The sequence below is a fragment of the Suricata suricatta genome, chromosome 3 (assembly GCF_006229205.1).
Source record: "Suricata suricatta isolate VVHF042 chromosome 3, meerkat_22Aug2017_6uvM2_HiC, whole genome shotgun sequence".
Taxonomy (NCBI): domain Eukaryota; kingdom Metazoa; phylum Chordata; class Mammalia; order Carnivora; family Herpestidae; genus Suricata; species Suricata suricatta.
In genome coordinates, this window is record NC_043702.1 from 10,903,188 (window position 1) to 10,919,826 (window position 16,639).

Consider the following 16,639-nt stretch of genomic DNA (forward strand, 5'->3'; position numbering starts at 1 on the left):
GTCCCGACTGGGGAGGTGCGCGCGGCTTTGGGCGCGGCCCGCGGGCCCCGAGGTAAGACGCCCCCCGCCCCGTCGGGGCCATCGCAGTCCCCCCCACTCCCCACCCCGCCCGGGCCCTGAGCACCTGCCCGGGGAGGGGGGGGAGGGGGCAGTGGAGGAAGCGTGGTGGCATCTGCGGGTGGCGGGAGGGGTGCGGCGTTGGGACCCCGGGGTCACCAGAGGAGAGCTCGTCTGGCTCCCGGGCTTGTCTGCCTGGGCTTGAACTGGGCGCTGTGTTTTGATTAATTTGGAGGCTCGAGTTACCGGCCTGGCAGTCTGGGCACTCGGGAATGCCAAGAGCAAGAGGCAGCTGAGGGGAAAGAGAAAGCCCATCCTATTCTCTGCCGCGGTGAACTGGCTTTTCAGGGTAAAATCTTATCTGCGGAAACGCACGGGAATCCAAGAGCCAACTTCGTCTGGGGTGTCGCCCCCTGAGAGGGCCCTTCGTGGACATGGGTGCAAGCGCGTAGGGTCTGGCTTCTTGGGGCACCATGTTCGGAGCCGTGAGCCGACGTGCCACTCACCACGCTGGTTCGGGGAGGGGGGACTGCTGCAAAATCATGTCATGACAGGCAGAAAAATGCAGTTAAATCAGAATCAGTTCTGGCACACAAGTCAGAGCATCGAAGTCGTGATACGGTAACACATGTGCAACGTTATCATTGCACCGAAGACCTCCATCTAACAACACTTCCGTTAGACAGCTGTAATCTCCAGCAGTGGTGACAGCAAAACTGAGATGTGACATGAAGGGACTGGTGGATGCAAACTCCCAAGCAGTGCCGATGCTCTTGTAGTCTGTTGCCTGTATTCGTCACTGCTGGAAGTGGGGCACTTCCAGGAAAGGTTAGAGACAAGACAGATGTGCTTTCTGTTGCCATACAAGTTCAAAGCCCCCCTGAATTGTCTCCATGTTAAGTACCCCTGCTTTGGAGCAGTATTGCTGACATGTGCAGTAGGTGGCCATCAAACGCCAAGTGTGAAATGTGTGGTTTGGTCCGTGATTGCGGAGAGCCACTTTCAGCGATTGGAATAGGGCTGGTGACTGTAGTCCACCTATGTAGCCATGTACGTTGGTGAAACCCTGACAGTGAACAGATGAAGACATCTCTTCCACCTGCCACCCCCCGCCCCGCCCCGCCTTTTTGTTTTTGGCTGGAGAGTGAATTTTACTCTCTTCCCTCTGTTTTCCATGCCAGCGATTGTCACCTGTGGCTGTGCATTAGAATCTCCTAAGAAACTTCTAGAAATCCTGATACCCAGTTCGTCCCAAGCTAGTCACACCAGACTTTTCAGGGGTAGGACTCAGGGGTGTTTTAAAACTCTCTGGAGATTCCTGTGTGCAACTGTGTTTGCGACCTACTTTTTACCTGCCAACTTTAGTTAGCTGAATTGAATTAGGATCTCTGTAGAAAATCAAAAGGACATCTCTTAAACTCTTTATGAAGACTCATGTGTGCCCAGGCATACATAATGTGGCATTGTGGTACATAGTACCTTCTCCCTATTGACAGGGAAGGCTCTTATGGAACCTTCTTCGGGCACCCTTGTTAGATAGGACATCAGGTGCTCCGTTGATGAAATATGAGTGTCCAAGAACTCTAAAAGATGTATGATAATATTATATGAACTGACATTACTTCCTGGACAAAAACAAACAAATGAAACCTTAATGCTAGTGTTAAATACTCTTTCTTTTAATTCCAGAAGATTTCTCAATTTTGGATTTTAATTCCTTTTCCTGAGACCAAGTCATTTTGAAAGAAGATCAGACTTGGCCTTATCGACATGGAAATGGGAGACTCCAGTCAACTGCAACAGCAGGGAAGAAACATGTGATGTGACTGCGGTAAGGAGAGAGCAGTGGTTAAGAGTTGGGTTTCTGGGGGAGACTCTGGATTTTGAACCCTTTGGTAGTATGAGCTAACCTCTCTGGGCTGGCGTCTTCTCTTCTGTAAAATGGGCACGATCATAGTACCCACCTCAAGGAGCTGTAGGAATCCAGTGCAGTAAGCATTAGAAGCCCTTTGTTCAGGGTCTCCAGGAAACAAGCACATACTGGGATCTGATTCTCCAGACGCATAAAGGAAAGTAGGGTGAACACGATTAGAAAAGGTGTTACAAGGTAGAGATGCTCTTCTCAGCTCAGTAGGAAAGCAGCAAGGATCAAGTACCCCCCCACTAGCTCCCTTGAGGTCAACCCGCTACTAAGGCATCTAGAACAACATTATGTGGCATCCTGAGAACAGGAGCTTCGGCATTCTGGAGAGCTGGTTAGAAATGCAGAGTCTCAGGGCACCTGGCTGACTCCATCAGCAGAGCACGGGACTCTAGATCTCAGCGTTGTGAGTTTGAGCCCCACGCTGGGTGTGGACCCTCCTCAAAAAAAATGCAGAATCCCAGGCCCCACCCCGGACCCACTGAATCAGAGCCTGCATTCACCAAGGTCTGCAGCTGATCTCTCCTCACATTACACTGAGAAGTGGCTTGTCTAAAAGCCAGATTTCCCCACCCCATACATACACTCTCCTTTGGTATAGTGTTGTACACCCGAAACTAATGTAATAGCCTGTGTCAACTGTACTTCAGTTAAAAAAAAAAAGAGTAGTCACACACACACACACACACACACACACACACACACACACGCACAATGTTTGATACACTCACTAGGTGGTGTCATTAAACCAGAATTCTTGATTTCAAAAAAAAACCAGTCTTGGGGTCAAGAGAGTTGATTTTTCACTGTTGGTTCTTTACATGTGATAAAGCTGAAGGAAAGGGGGCTGGTTCTCTTTGTACGTACAAAAGGCACAGGGATCTCTACTCTTGACATTGATGGCAGATAAAGATTTTGAACAAAATGAAGTGGACATTGCCTTTGACAAGCCCTATATTATTATTTTGTCCCTTTTCCATAATGACAACATCATGTGGGTTTTCCACCCATTGCTTAAATGTGTAGTGGTCGCTTCCCTCCATTTGAATGTAAGCCCTGTGAGGGCAGGGGTCTTTTTGGTGTTCTTTTACTGTTGTTAAATGAATGACATTAAAGTGATGTAACCAGTTCCTTCAGGATTCACACGCAGGTCTATTTTCTTCCAAAGTTCCTGATCTTTCTGTAGCCTTTATTATATAGGGCTGTGCCTCTGCTTTCGATGAGGGGCCATAGCTCCTCCTTTCCTTAATCTTCTTTTTGCTTCATCTCCCCATTTAGCCATCCCTTTTCTTTCAACACCTTGAAAACAGACGTTTAAGTTCTTTCAGAGTCTCTGAGTCATTATCAACTCATGTCATCTCTTGCCGTTACATCTCTGGATTCTTTCTCTGCTTTTCCAAGTTCTTGCCTAGTGTCTGCACATATCATCTATGGATTACGGTAGCCTCCAGCCAGTGTTCTGCACGGTCCCTCTGAACCCATCTTGTAAGACCTTTTTGGAGCTCCACTTACAATTGCACGTTGTATGGGAAAAGACGGATTACTTTTGGAGCAGTTATAAACAATCCCCCACTTCCAGAGGCTTCCAGTAACGAGATTTTCCCTCTCCGTTTACATTACATATTCGCCCCAGCGTGTGGGGAGGCGAGAAAGGGGAGAAGATGCTCTGCTTATCATAGCCACTCAGGAACCTCCTGGAAATTCCCATGCAACATGTTCTCTCATCTCAGAACAAGGAGAGAAAATGTGCCAATTAAGAAACTCTTCCAAAAGCTTCCACCGGAATGTGGCTCATACTAATTATACTAAACTCACATTTCATTGGCCAGAGGGTCACTTGACCACACTTGATTTTGTAAGCGATGGGGAAAGCCTAGCACATGCCTGCAAAGAGGGCTGGAAATATTCGGTGAATGTTAGTCATGCCCATCGTCTACATCAGAGCACTTGCTGACTTCAAAGCCTCCCGAAGCCCTTCTCTGTCTTCTTTGCAGCCAATTCCATGCTTCTTAGACTAGAACACGGTGGTCTGTGGTCTAAGATCTGCATGTTACTTTTCTGGATTACGAGGCCTTTGAGGGCGGGCACAGAAGGTGATTTCTTTTTAACGTAATAAATGCAGCATATGCAAAATTAATTTACGGAGTTGTAATTTCTGTCCAAGAAACGGTACCTCTCTAAAGTACACAATGCGAGGAGCTTCAGGGGTGCGTTGATCCTATGACCCCAACACTATGATCATGATGCAGGGCTTTTCTCTTCCTCGCTGCCCCTTTGCAGCCCCTCTCTCTCCATCCCCTTCTCACACTAACATTGATCTGCTTTCTGTCACTGTGGATTGCTTGGCATTTTCTGGAATTTTATATACACGGAATGAAGCAGTATGTCCTTTTGTGTCCTGCTGCCTTGGCTCAGCAGAATGACAGTGAGATCTGTCCCCGCTGCATGTAACACGGGTTTGTTCCTACTGCTGAGTAGTTTCCGCCGGATGGAGATCAGCTTTTTGAGCGCGGTTTACCAGCGGCTGCACATGTGATTTGTCCCCAGTTAGGGGGCAGTTACCGATAAAGCTGAATATTTTACCAATAAGGTGGATATTTTTGTACAAGGCCTTGTGTGCATGTGTGTTTCCCATTCTCTCGAATAAATACCTAGAAGTGACACGGCTAGACCGGAGGGTAGATGTATGTTTAATTTCAAAAGAAACAGTTTTCCAAACTAGTTGTAGCGTTCTATGTTCTCCCCACATTCTGTTTTCTCACCGAATTCTATGTTCTCCCCGCATTCCGTGTTCTCCCCGCATTCCGTGCGCTCCCCGCATTCCGTGTTCTCCCCACACTCCGTGTGCTCCCCGCATTCCGTATGCTCCCCGCATTCCGTGTTCTCCCCACACTCCGTGTTCTCCCCGCATTTCGTGTTCTCCCCGCATTCCGTGTTCTCCCCGCATTCCGTGTTCTCCCCACACTCCGTGTTCTCCCTGCATTCCGTATGCTCCCCGCATTCCGTGTGCTCCCCGCATTCCGTGTGCTCCCCGCATTCCGCGTGCTCTCCGCATTCCGTATGCTCCCCGCATTCCGTGTTCTCCCCGCACTCCGTGTTCTCCCCACATTCTGTATGCTCCCCGCATTCCGTGTTCTCCCCGCATTCCGTGTTTTCCTCTACAGTGTGAGAGAGCTCTAGCTCCTGCGTATATTTGTGGTGCATTCTTTTGGTATCCTCAGTCTTTTTAGTTTTATTATTTCTGTCTAATTTTGAGAGAGAGAGAGGGAAAGAAAGAGAGAAAGCAACCATGAGTGGGGGAGGGGCAGAGAGGAAGGGAGAGAGAGGATCCCAAGCAGGCTCCATGCTGTCAACATGGAGCCGGATGTGAGGCTGGATCTCACGACTGTGAGATCATGACCTGAGTCAGAATCAAGAGTTGGACAATCGATCAACCGACTGAGCCACCAGGCGCCCCTGTCTTTTTAATTCTATTCAGATACTTTACAGTGGGGTGTCAACATGCTTTTCATTTGCCTGGTAACTAATGATGCTCAACCTCTTTTCACGTACTTGATAACCATTCCCAGAACTTCTTTTCTAAAGCCTCCATTCAAAATCTGTCCCCCATTTTAGAAACATTGATGTTTGCGCCTGGGTGGCTCAGTCGGTTGAGTGTCCATCTCTGGATTTCAGCTGGAGTCAGGATCCCACGGGTTGTGAGGTGGAGCCCCACACTGGGCTCTGCGCTGACAGTGTGGAGCCTGCTTGGGATTCTGTCTCTCCCTCTTTCTGTCCTTACCCTGTTCTCTCTCAAGCTCGAGCTTTCTCTCAAATAAATAAACTTAGAACAAAAAATTTAAAAAAACATTGATTGTTTCTCTTCTTACTGTTGAGTTATTTTGGTTGTTTGTGTATTCTGGATACAAGATCCTTGCCAGAAATATTTACTATGAATATTTTCTCCTATTTCGTGGCTAATCTTTTCATTTCCTTATTGGTATCTTTTGAAAAACACATGTTTTTCTTTTAATGAAGCTCCTTTTATCATTGTTTTTCTCTTTTTGGTTGATGCTTTTCTTGCTATCTGAGGAATCTTCTCTTACACCAAAGTTACTAAGGTTTCATCTACGTTTTCTTCTTTTGTAGTAGTTTTCTGATTTAAGTCAATGACCCATTTTAAATTAATTTAGGAGTACAATGTGAAGCAAGGATCTGTTTTATTTTATTTATTATTTTTTAATTTTTTCAACGTTTGTTTATTTTTGAGAGACAGCATGAGTGGGGAAAGGGCAGAGAGAGAGGGAGACACAGAATCTGAAGCAGGCTCCAGGCTCTGAGCTGTCAGCACAGAGCCCGACGTGGGGCTCGAACCCACAAACCTTGAGATCATGACTTGAGCCAAAGTCAGACGCTTAACTGACTGAGCCACCCAGGCACCCAGGATTTGTTGTAAATCTTCCTTTCTTGTACAAATATCCAGTTGTTCCAACACTATTCATTGAAAAGACTTCTCCTTCTCCACTAAATTGTCTTTGCACGTTCATAGAAAACCAATTAATTGTCTATATTTCGGTCTCTTTTTTGTTCTCCTGATATACATGTCTCTTCTTTCACCAATGGTACATTTCCTTAGTACTATAGCTTTAGAGCAAGTCTTGAAATCAGGGCATGTAAGTTCTCCAACTGTGTTCATTTTTTTTTTAATAGCTTATGCCGTCCTAGATAATTTAAACTTACATATATGTGGATTTTATTAGCTCATGTGTGTTAAAGACAGTTGTGTGTACATTCATGAGGGGTGTCGATCTTTAGTTTTCTTGTAATATCCTTGTCTAGTTGGTATCTGAGTAATACTTATCTCATACAATGATATCTGAGTAATACTTATCTCATAAATGAGTTGCCTAGCATTCTCTCTCCTATTTTTGGTAAGAGTATGTGAAGAATTGATATGATTTCTTCCTTAAATATTTGATAGAATTCAGTAGTGAAGCCAGCTGACACTTGAGTTTTCCTTATGGAAGGTTTTGAATTTTATTTAATTATCATAAATTCAGTTGATACAGGGTTATTCAGATTTCCTGTTTTTTGTGTCAGTTTTGAAAATTTTCATCTTTTGTGTAATGTGTTCACTTTTTATACGTCACCAAATGTATTGGCATATAATTATTCAGAAAATTCTGATCTTTTTTAAAAGAATTTAATGTTTATTTATTTTTGAGAGAGACAGAGACAGAGACGGAGAACAAGCAGGGGAGGGGCAGAGAGAGAGAGACACACAGAATCTGAAGCAGGTTCCAGAGCTGAGCTGACAGCTCAGAGCCCAATGCAGGGCTCAAACCCATGAACTGTGAGGTCATGACCTGAGCTCAAATCAGATGCTTAATGGACTGAGGCACCCAGCCTCCCCTGATCTTTTTAATACCTGTAGATCTGTCATGTTTTACCCTTTGTCATTGTTGACAATGATAATTTCTCAAGTTGATCAATTTTATTTACCTTTTCAAAAAACTGAAAAACCAAGTTAGAGTTTCATTCATTGTTCTCTGTTGCTTGAGCACTTTTTCTTCAATTGACTTCCTCTTCTACCCTTATTATTTCCTAGTTTTTACTTCAGGATTAATTTGTTCTTCTTTTCCTCATTTTCTAGAATAGGAACTTAGATAATTGATTTATACGTTTCTTCTTTCCTAACATAAACATTTATAGATATATTTTCTTTCTCTGCATTGGGTAAGTTATATCCCAGAAATTTTGATACGTTGTTTTCATTACCATTCAGTTCTAAATATTTCATTGACTCATGCGTTATTTGGAGTGTTAATTTACAAATATTTGGAAATTTCCTAGATGGTTTGTGAAGTTGAGTTTGAATTCAGTTCCCCACAAGATTTTGGTCTTTTGAAATCTTTTGAAATTGTTTTGTGTTCCAGGGTATGGTCTATCTTGGTGAACACACTACATCCACGTGGGGAAAGAATATATATTCTGCAGTTGTTGGGTGTAGTCTTTTATATATACAATCAGAGCAAGGTGGTTGATGGTGTTGTTCAGATCTTCTGTGCCTTGACTGATACTTTCTATCTTGTTCTGTCAATTATCGAGAGAAGAGTTCGTCTCCCAACTATGTTTGAAATTTGTCTATTTTAATTTTTTCAATATTTGCTTCAGGTGTTTTGAAGTTCTGCCTCTAAGCCCGTATATTTATAATATGTATAGTTTTCTGTATTAACTTTTTGATCAGTATTGTGTTGCTTCCTATCTTCAGATCTCTTCTATGCGCCACTGGCCTACCCAGTCTGCCTTTCTTATATGTACTAATTGTGTGGAAGATGTTTTCCTGACCTTTGCTTTCAGTCTATTAGTGTCTTTTTATTTAAAATGTGTATTTTATAGTATATAGTTGGCTTTTTTCTTTTTAAATCAATCAATATTTTCTTTTTAAAAACAAATCAGTGGTTGATTGACTTAAAAATAAAATGGTGTGATTTAAATCAATCACACTTGTGAATCAAGTATGACAATCTTTGCCTTTTACTAGGAATTTTTAGTATATTTTCATATAAAGTAGTTGATAGATTATATTTAGGTCTACCATTTCTCCATTTATTTTTTGTCTGTCTCATCTGTTTTGTGTTCCTTTTTTGGTGTTCTTTTATGTTATTCAATTTTTTTGGTATTCCATTTTAATTTTTCATTGGCTTCTAATTGTATCTTTCTGAATTATTTTTAGTGGTTACTTAGTGATTACAATATACATCTTTAACTTTCCCAAATCTACTTAAAAATAACATTGAATTACTTCAGGTAAAGAACATTCATTTTAGTATCTACAGTCCCTAGCATGGTATTTGATACAAAATGGTAGATGGATAGATATTTCTCGAATGAGCATGGTCTTGGCTTTGTGCAGTTACTTCCTGATGTGTGATGTCCGCACTGAAACACGGAATGTATTTTATGGTCTGCAGCAGGCTGTGCAATGGGCTAGCTCAAAGCCCAGGCTTGAGGGATGCCCTTGAAACGTTTATTAGGTTCCAGAGTGGCAGAAGCATCCGTAGCCGAGTCTAGTTCCAGGTCTTGCCCAAAGGGAGAGACTCAGTAGGACATTGTGAGTTTCTAGGAGCCCGTTCCTGCCAGACACAAGACAGATGGACACCAGACAGAAGACAAAAATGCAGCCAGAGGAGAAGGAGGTAATTGAGCTCTCCTTAGAAAAGGCCCAAGACTCACATGAGTACTGTGCTCCTTCTCACCAAGGCAGAGCTTTCCTCCTGTCTTGGAACCAATTGCGTGCTCACTCCAGTTTATGTTTAACATTAAAGTTCACTTGGACACTTTTGTGAAATCTTTCTTTCTTTTCTTTTATTTTTTTTTCCTCTTTTTTTTTTTTTTTTTGGTCTACATTGCTACCTTAAATGTTTGAATACTTGACTTTCCTACATTTCAGTTAGGAACGGTGCCCTTTAAGATTTCCAGCTGTTCTCTAGAAGTTTCTAAATTTGTGATTCCAAACATAAAGACCTTCACATAAGAAAAATTCAAGTTTTCTGGGTTTCATGGGAAGCCGAATGTCTTTGTATCATAGTGCTCCCCTTACATTCAGAATTGACTCTCTCCGCTGCTGCTATAGTAAAGGCTAAAGTTGTTCTCAGAGACGAATCCCTAAAACTCATCCAAAAATTTAATGAATTTTGAAGCTGTGTCATGTAATGGCTAAAAGAAAGTCTTTGGGGTTTGAATCCTGGGTGCACCTCTTACTGCCGGTGTGACTTGTAAGAGGAAGCAATCATACTACTTAACTCAGGGTTATTGTGACGGTTGTAGGTCTGTGTTAAGGCCTTAGCAGTACTTAGCATATAGGTGGCCCTCTGGCAATGTGGCTCATTATAATTTCTAAAAAAATGTTTATGTTTATTTGTTTTTGAGAGAGAGAAAGAAGAGTGCAAGTGAGAGAGGGGCAGAGAGGGGGAAACAGAATCCATCTGTCACACTGTCAGCACAGAGACAGATGTTGGGCCTGAACCCACGAACCGTGAGATCATGACCTGAGCTGAAGTCAGACACTTAACCGACTGAGCCATCCAAGCACCCCTGTAATTTCTTATGGTGGTGGTGGTGGTGGTGACTATGATGATGCTGGAGAAGAAGAGAAGGAAGGAAGAGAGAAGAGGAGAAGGAGTGCTAAGGAGAGAGAGAGAGAGAGAAAGAGAGAGAGAGAGAGAGAGTATGTGTGTGTGTGTGTGTGTGTGTGTGTGTTTAGTGGGGCAAGGGTTGGGGGAACTGCAGCAGTGGTGACAGCAGAAGGAGCTGTCTTTCTGGTCAATAAACCCAGCCTTTTGCTAGGGTCATCTCAGAGTCAACTTGTGTCAACTCTATGATTCTCCACTAACTGACGATTCTTCATCTCCCTCCATAATTTCACTCTCCTCATGTTTATTTTAAAAAACATTTATTTATTTATTTTGAGAGAGAGAGAGAATGAGAGCAAGTGAGTGGGCGGCAGATAGAGAGGAGACAGAATCCCTCTGTCACGCTGTCAGCACAGAGCCAGATACAGGGCTCAAGCTCATGAGCTGTGAGATCAAGACCTGAGCTGAGATTGGGAGTAGAACCCTCAACCAACTGAGCCACCAGGCACCCCTGTCCTCATGTTTAAAGGTACTTTGAGAGGGACTCTCATAGCTTATTCCTCTTTTCTTTTCCCCAGATCTTCCTGCCTCTTCAGATCAGTCTTGCCCTCTTCCTGAGTTCTGCTTGGGCTTATTCCAGTTTGCAATTTTCTAACCCTTCTCTAATATATTCTGTATGGGAGCTCTTTTGCTCCTACTAGGAATTAGGAAGGAAGGAAACAAACATTTCTTGAGCCACTACCACATTCCAGGCACTGTGCTAGGCACTAGTTTAGACTAATGTAATTCTCTCAGGGATTAATTTCACATGCTGAGAAGTCAGAAGCTCAAAGGAGTTACATACTTGCTCAGAGGTACAAGGCTAAGTGATCAAGATCTGGGCACAAGGCTTTCTAACTCTACAGCCTGTTGTTATCCTTGACCGTGAGAATGCATAGGACCAGGAGAAGAAGGCAGACTGTCTCTGTGGAGGAGGGAGAAGTCACTGAAGGCAAACGTCAGCCTCACAGTATGGATGGACCCTGCCTGTTGGGATTATGGGGTGTTACTACCAGAGCTCAACACACAGGCAGTTCCCAGAGGTCTGAAAGGTCAATTCAGATAGAGTCACCCTGGCCTGACCCAGCGGGGAAAGTCACAGACCTAGAGAAACCTGGGGGATTAGTGTTTTTGGCAAGAGACATACAGCATTTTGAGTCAAGAATGTCATTCTTAGCTTAGAGGTAAAGGGCCCATCTGGTTTTGAAAATCCATTGTATATTTTTGGAACATATATCACCTTCATGCAGTTCCAAAGCAGTGACATTATTATGGTTGTTGTCAACTTTTCTGTTGATATTGGGAGGAGTCCTCAAGAAGAAAATGATAATAAAAGCCTATATTGGCAGAATAGTAGGTTAGCTGAGATATAGTCCAGTTGGCTTTAGACTAACAAATTCAGCTCCAAGGTCAACTGAGGACTCTGTAGCACTCTTAAACAATTCAACTGAACCTGCAGAAAAAGCAAGGTGGGGGCGGGTTTGGCCATAATCCAGCCACATTCTGGTCCAGTTGGAACTCATTCTCAAGAATTCACTTGAGTAGTTCTCAAAGTTTTTCCGGGTTGCTTCTCAGAGAACATGGAGCTCCAACCACATTCCAGTGGTTCATGGACCACACAGATTCATGACCTGCTTTAAAAGCCTTGTGATATTTGTTGAGATGGACTGTTTTTGCTAAAAATCTCAAAGCATCCTGAACTCTGTGAAAGTCTGCAGGTAGAGTCAACCCAAGAATATGGGATTTTCAAAAGACCAAAACCAAATAAACAGCTTGTATGTTGGGGAAAGGTCAAGTCATGTCTTAAGAGGGGAAGTGTGAGCCTCAAAAGGAGATGTCTTAGTCACTGAGGTGGACACAGCATGTCATTCTTTCTCTGGGAGCCCTTTTCTATCCTTCAAGGCCCTTTTCTTATTTCTTTGCAAAGATGAGTCTTTGGGAATTCTGATTTGGAAAGATAAAGAAAGGCATATACAAATAGGTGTTCAGACTATCAGAAAAATTTCACTTTGGAGAGTCCACAGATGGCTTAGTGTCAGAAGGGCAAAGGAAAGAACATGTAGATATTAAGTTAATAGGAATTTATTTCACTGAAAGAACAAAAATATTATTTTTAAAAGCTCAAAGACTTACTCTTACTTTGGGAAAGAAAAGACATTAGTCTTCTGTTACCTTTTTGTGACTGAAGGTTCCGATACTCAGTCTCCTGCTATCTGGTCCTCCAGTCTTGACCATTGCCTGCTCCCATCCCCCAGTCGATGAGAACCCAAACAGGGTGTATTTCTTTTCAAGATTGAGTTGCAGAGAAAACAAATTCCCCGTGGTAGAAATAATGATTTGGAAGGTCTCAGATCTTGTTCCCAGACATAGCATTTGGAAAACATCAACCAAAGAGTCCTGAGAGCCCCAGGGGAATTGGAGTCCAGGAACTTTCATAAAGGAGTGAAGGGAAAAAAATCAGCCCAGGGAGTTGGAAAAAGAGAAGCTAATGATATTTGCTGAATATATGTGCTGAATATATATGCTAGAGATTACTGAAATAAATACAGGCTGGGAAAAGCCTGTGGACCTTACTTGGGTTGTTGAACGAGGCTGATGTTCGGAGATCCAGAAAGCTTGTGTTCAGCCTCTGGGGGAACCTCCAGGAGAGCTTCCTGTTGTAGTGTCGCAACCTTGGGACCAGCTTGGCTCTGGACAGATCAGCTTGCACAGACAAAGGGAATAGACTCAGCCTGCATCAGAAATGGGGCCACTCTTGGGAAAGACTAGTCTTTCATGCTCTGATAGACCATCAATCTTTCTCTTTTTGCATTTTCCTTTCTTAAAGACCCCTCCCCCCCCCTTTTTTTTTTTATGATTCCTGAGGATATCTGTTTCTTCTAAATTCAGGCTTGTGCTTCTCCTTGGCTCCACCCTTCGAATGTCTGACTGTGCTTCGAGGCATCTTCCTCCTTCATCCTGTCTTCTCTTTCCTAATTTCTGTCTCCGAGAGGACTGATCCAGTGTGCCCCATCCTCCAGTCCTGGGTCAGAGCTCTAGGTCAAGCTCTGGGTTGGGCTGCCTTTGGGTCAGGTGGTTGTCCTCATCCTCGCTGGGTGATGAAAACCTGGCCGCACCCTCGCTCAGCTGGGCCGAAGGAGGGACCTGATGCAGCAGGCTTTGGAGAATGCTCCCTTTCTGAGAATAGCAGTTGACAAAATAAAGCATGTCCTTTGAAAGGTGCAGAACCTTGGCAGACGTTCCCTAGGTAAGCACGCTCCCAAAGCTGCTGTTTGCGTGTCTCTTCGTAGTGTAGGCGTAGCACTTTGGGTCATTAAAGCTTTTTTTCTTCCTCTTTTTTTGTAACAATGATAGACTCCATTGGAAACTCCCTGCCTTGGCCACTCCCATGTGATGACAGCCACGTAGTTTTGAGAAGGTAGGTTAGAAGGACGCCAATCTGAGTGAGAGAGTAGTTTTGTCTGTTGTTTGGGGCCGTCAGAAGCTTGGTTGAGACAAAAGCTTTTATGCTCTTAACACAGGCAATTGCAACAAAGAAAACCCTCTCAGACTGCTGTGGGACTGCGTTTTGTGATCACCCATTCTCACGGTGTCCAGCTGAAGATGACACAGGCCCTCTGTTCGGCTGCTGTGACAATTTAGGCAGGAGAACAGTTGTTGAGTCTCCACGACTTCTTCATGGCTAGTTTTGGGCTCAGCAGACATGTGGGATTAAGCGTTTGCTCCTCCAAGGCTTGCTCCGGGCCAAACAGTGAAAAAGGCAAGTTTTTACCTTTGGCAGCTCATTGAGCACAGAGATCTTCAAGATGAGGTCCATAAACCCTTGGGAGCCAAAATGGTTCCTAAGAGTTTTGCGGTCCGCTTGGAAGACAAAGTAAGGGAATCAGTTCACAGAGTCTCAGCTGCTAGAATATTCTTTCTTAGAATTGTTCTGTCAGAAGATGGGCCTTTGCTTCATGTTCTCACCACCCCCTTTCACAACTGTCCTGTTGCTGTTTTTCACCAGAGAGGCACATTCCTCCACCCCCAGCCTTCTCAACTGCCACCACCCTGCTTTGCCCCCGAAGGCAAGAACCTGTGAGGCAGATGCGGGGCAGCATCAATGCAGGTGCTGAGAACAGAGAACATTCCAGGGGCCAGGTGGTTTCTAAGAAGACTTACCAGTTGGTAGATCACTCAACATGAGTCTTGATAAATTCTTTATTGCTTTTGGCACACATTTCAGGAGAAGCTCAAAGAGTTGAGTGACATTTATAGAAGAAATGCCTTCCGTTCACAATGTCTTGTTTCTGTGAATAGGTTTATTAGAATTTACAGTTTTAAGAAATTAAAATGAAAGGAGTACTGTTGCCTGACCTGTCTCATTTCTTGACCAGGCCTCATGCATTGATCTGGGCTCAGTAAACTATTTGAGAAACCAAAACCCCTAATTCATTCATTGCCAAGTACATTTCCAGTAAAATTTCATGTGTAATGTGTTGAATAATTGTTTATCAAAATTTAAATTTATTTGGTTTTGGTGGATAATATACTACTTGTCATCAAAATGACAAACAAATGGAGGCAAAGAATTTAAGACTTAGAGATTTATGATCATAGGAAATAAAAAATATTTAATTTATATACTTATTTTTGTCACAGAAAAGCATAGTAGGGTAATCAGTATAAGAATGTTCAAGTATAAAAATATATCACACTAGGATATATGTGGGGGGATGGACTGGAAATATAAATTCAAGAATAAAAATGAGGTAAAATTTCTAGCTGGTTAAGAACCTGTGTGCACGTATTTTTTTTCATGTTTATTTATTTTTGAGAGAGAAACAGAGTGTGAGCGGGGGAGGGGCAGAGAGAGAGGGAGATACAGAATCTGAAGCAGGCTCCAGGCTCTGAGCTGTCAGCACAGAGCGCGACGTGGGGCTCGAACTGACGAACCACGAGATCATGACCTGGGCCTAAGTTGGACGCTTAACTGACTGAGCTGCCCAGGTGCCCCTGTGTGCACGTATTTTAAGCTGAGGGCGGCGAGAACCATGCTTATAATGGTTACGTCAAAATAGGACTGCATCTGGTGTTGTTTTATAGGTCACCACGTACAATGTTCCAAATTATACTCTTTGCAACTACTTAAGGAGAAGATGAAAGCGTTTAGATGTTAGCTTGTAAAAAAACGAAACGGGGGATTGCGTAATTTAAAAACCATTCTTAGGGGGAGTGTCAGAGGAGCCATCTGCAGAGCAGACACTGCAGTGTCAAATGGCAGAAGGGATCCATAATGGAGTCAACCCCCCCACCCCCAGTTCTACCATTTATTAGCTCTGTGACTTTGCACCAGTTACTTAAACTGACCTAAATTAGGTTTTCCTTTACCACAGAACTAATACTTTCCTTACTGAATTGTGGTGAAGTGAGTGACTCGATGTGCACAGCACTCTTAGCAGAAGGTCCCCATGTAATTAGGGTCCGTGCCTCCACTTCCCCCCAGGATGTAAGATCCTTCTTTCCATGCCCCTCTTTCTCCTTTCCTCCACCATCTCATGTGTATTCTTAATCCTCTATTAAATACATTTGATTCACATTCTAACAGCCCCAATGTTATTCTGTAAATTCATTCATCCTATGAATATATATTAAGCACTAACTCTATTCCAGGCACTATTATGGCCCTGGGGATAACTGTGAGTTAAAAGAGACAAAATCCCTATTGTCACAGGGCTCACTAAGTGCACAGTGACAAGGATACAGTGGCTGCTCCCAATTAGCAATGTCCTTTCACTAATGGGACACTGGTTACATTTCTGCGGATTGACCCATCTGTCCACCCAGCCAGCCAGCCAGCCAGCTGGCCATTCAGTTACAAAACGTATTGAGAAACTCCTGTTAGGACCATGATCAGGCATTCTTGTTCTGAAAGTGACCGCAACGACACTGTATTTTAATAAAATGCCTTTTTGGACACCTTGTATCCCAGTATGTGTAGAGGTTAATTGCATGATGTATCTATTTTGTGGTTAAATGTAAATATCCCTGGTTTTCTTTATTTTTTGACTATTTCCTGTTTAAAATATTGAGTACCTAAAAAAAAATAAAATATTGAGTACCTTTTTTAAAAAATTTCATTCATTTTTGAGAGACAGAGCACAAGTCGGGGAGGGGCAGAGAGAGAGAGAGAAACACAGAATCCGAAGCAGGCTTCAGGCTTGGAGCTGTCAGCACAGAGCCTCATATGGGGTTTGAACCCACGAACCATGAGATCATGACCTGAGCTGAAGTCAGACCCTTAACTCACTGAGCCACCCAGGCACCCCTATTGAGTACCTTTTGAATGATTCAAACCAATTTGTGTATTTCTTCTAAATTAACAATTTGTTTTCTTGAGATTTTCTTCTAGTATGCAGCTAAGAAAAACATATTTAAAATGATGGATTTGCAGGGTTGCCTAGGTGGCTCAGTCGGTTAAGCATCTGAATTCAGTTCAGGTCATGATCTCAAGGTCTGTGAGATTGAG

General features: G+C 43.3%; 1 protein-coding gene across 1 annotated transcript in view; it reads left to right on the top strand.

Moving 5' to 3' along the window:
- The first annotated feature begins 24 nt into the window (after window positions 1-24).
- Window positions 25-16,639, top strand: part of COL4A4 (collagen type IV alpha 4 chain) — a 129,561-nt gene continuing 112,946 nt past the window's right edge. The window contains exons 1-2 of the mRNA XM_029933685.1: window positions 25-52; window positions 1,747-1,888. The gene's annotated coding sequence lies outside the window, so the exon portion shown is untranslated. The remainder of the gene's footprint in view (window positions 53-1,746; window positions 1,889-16,639) is intronic.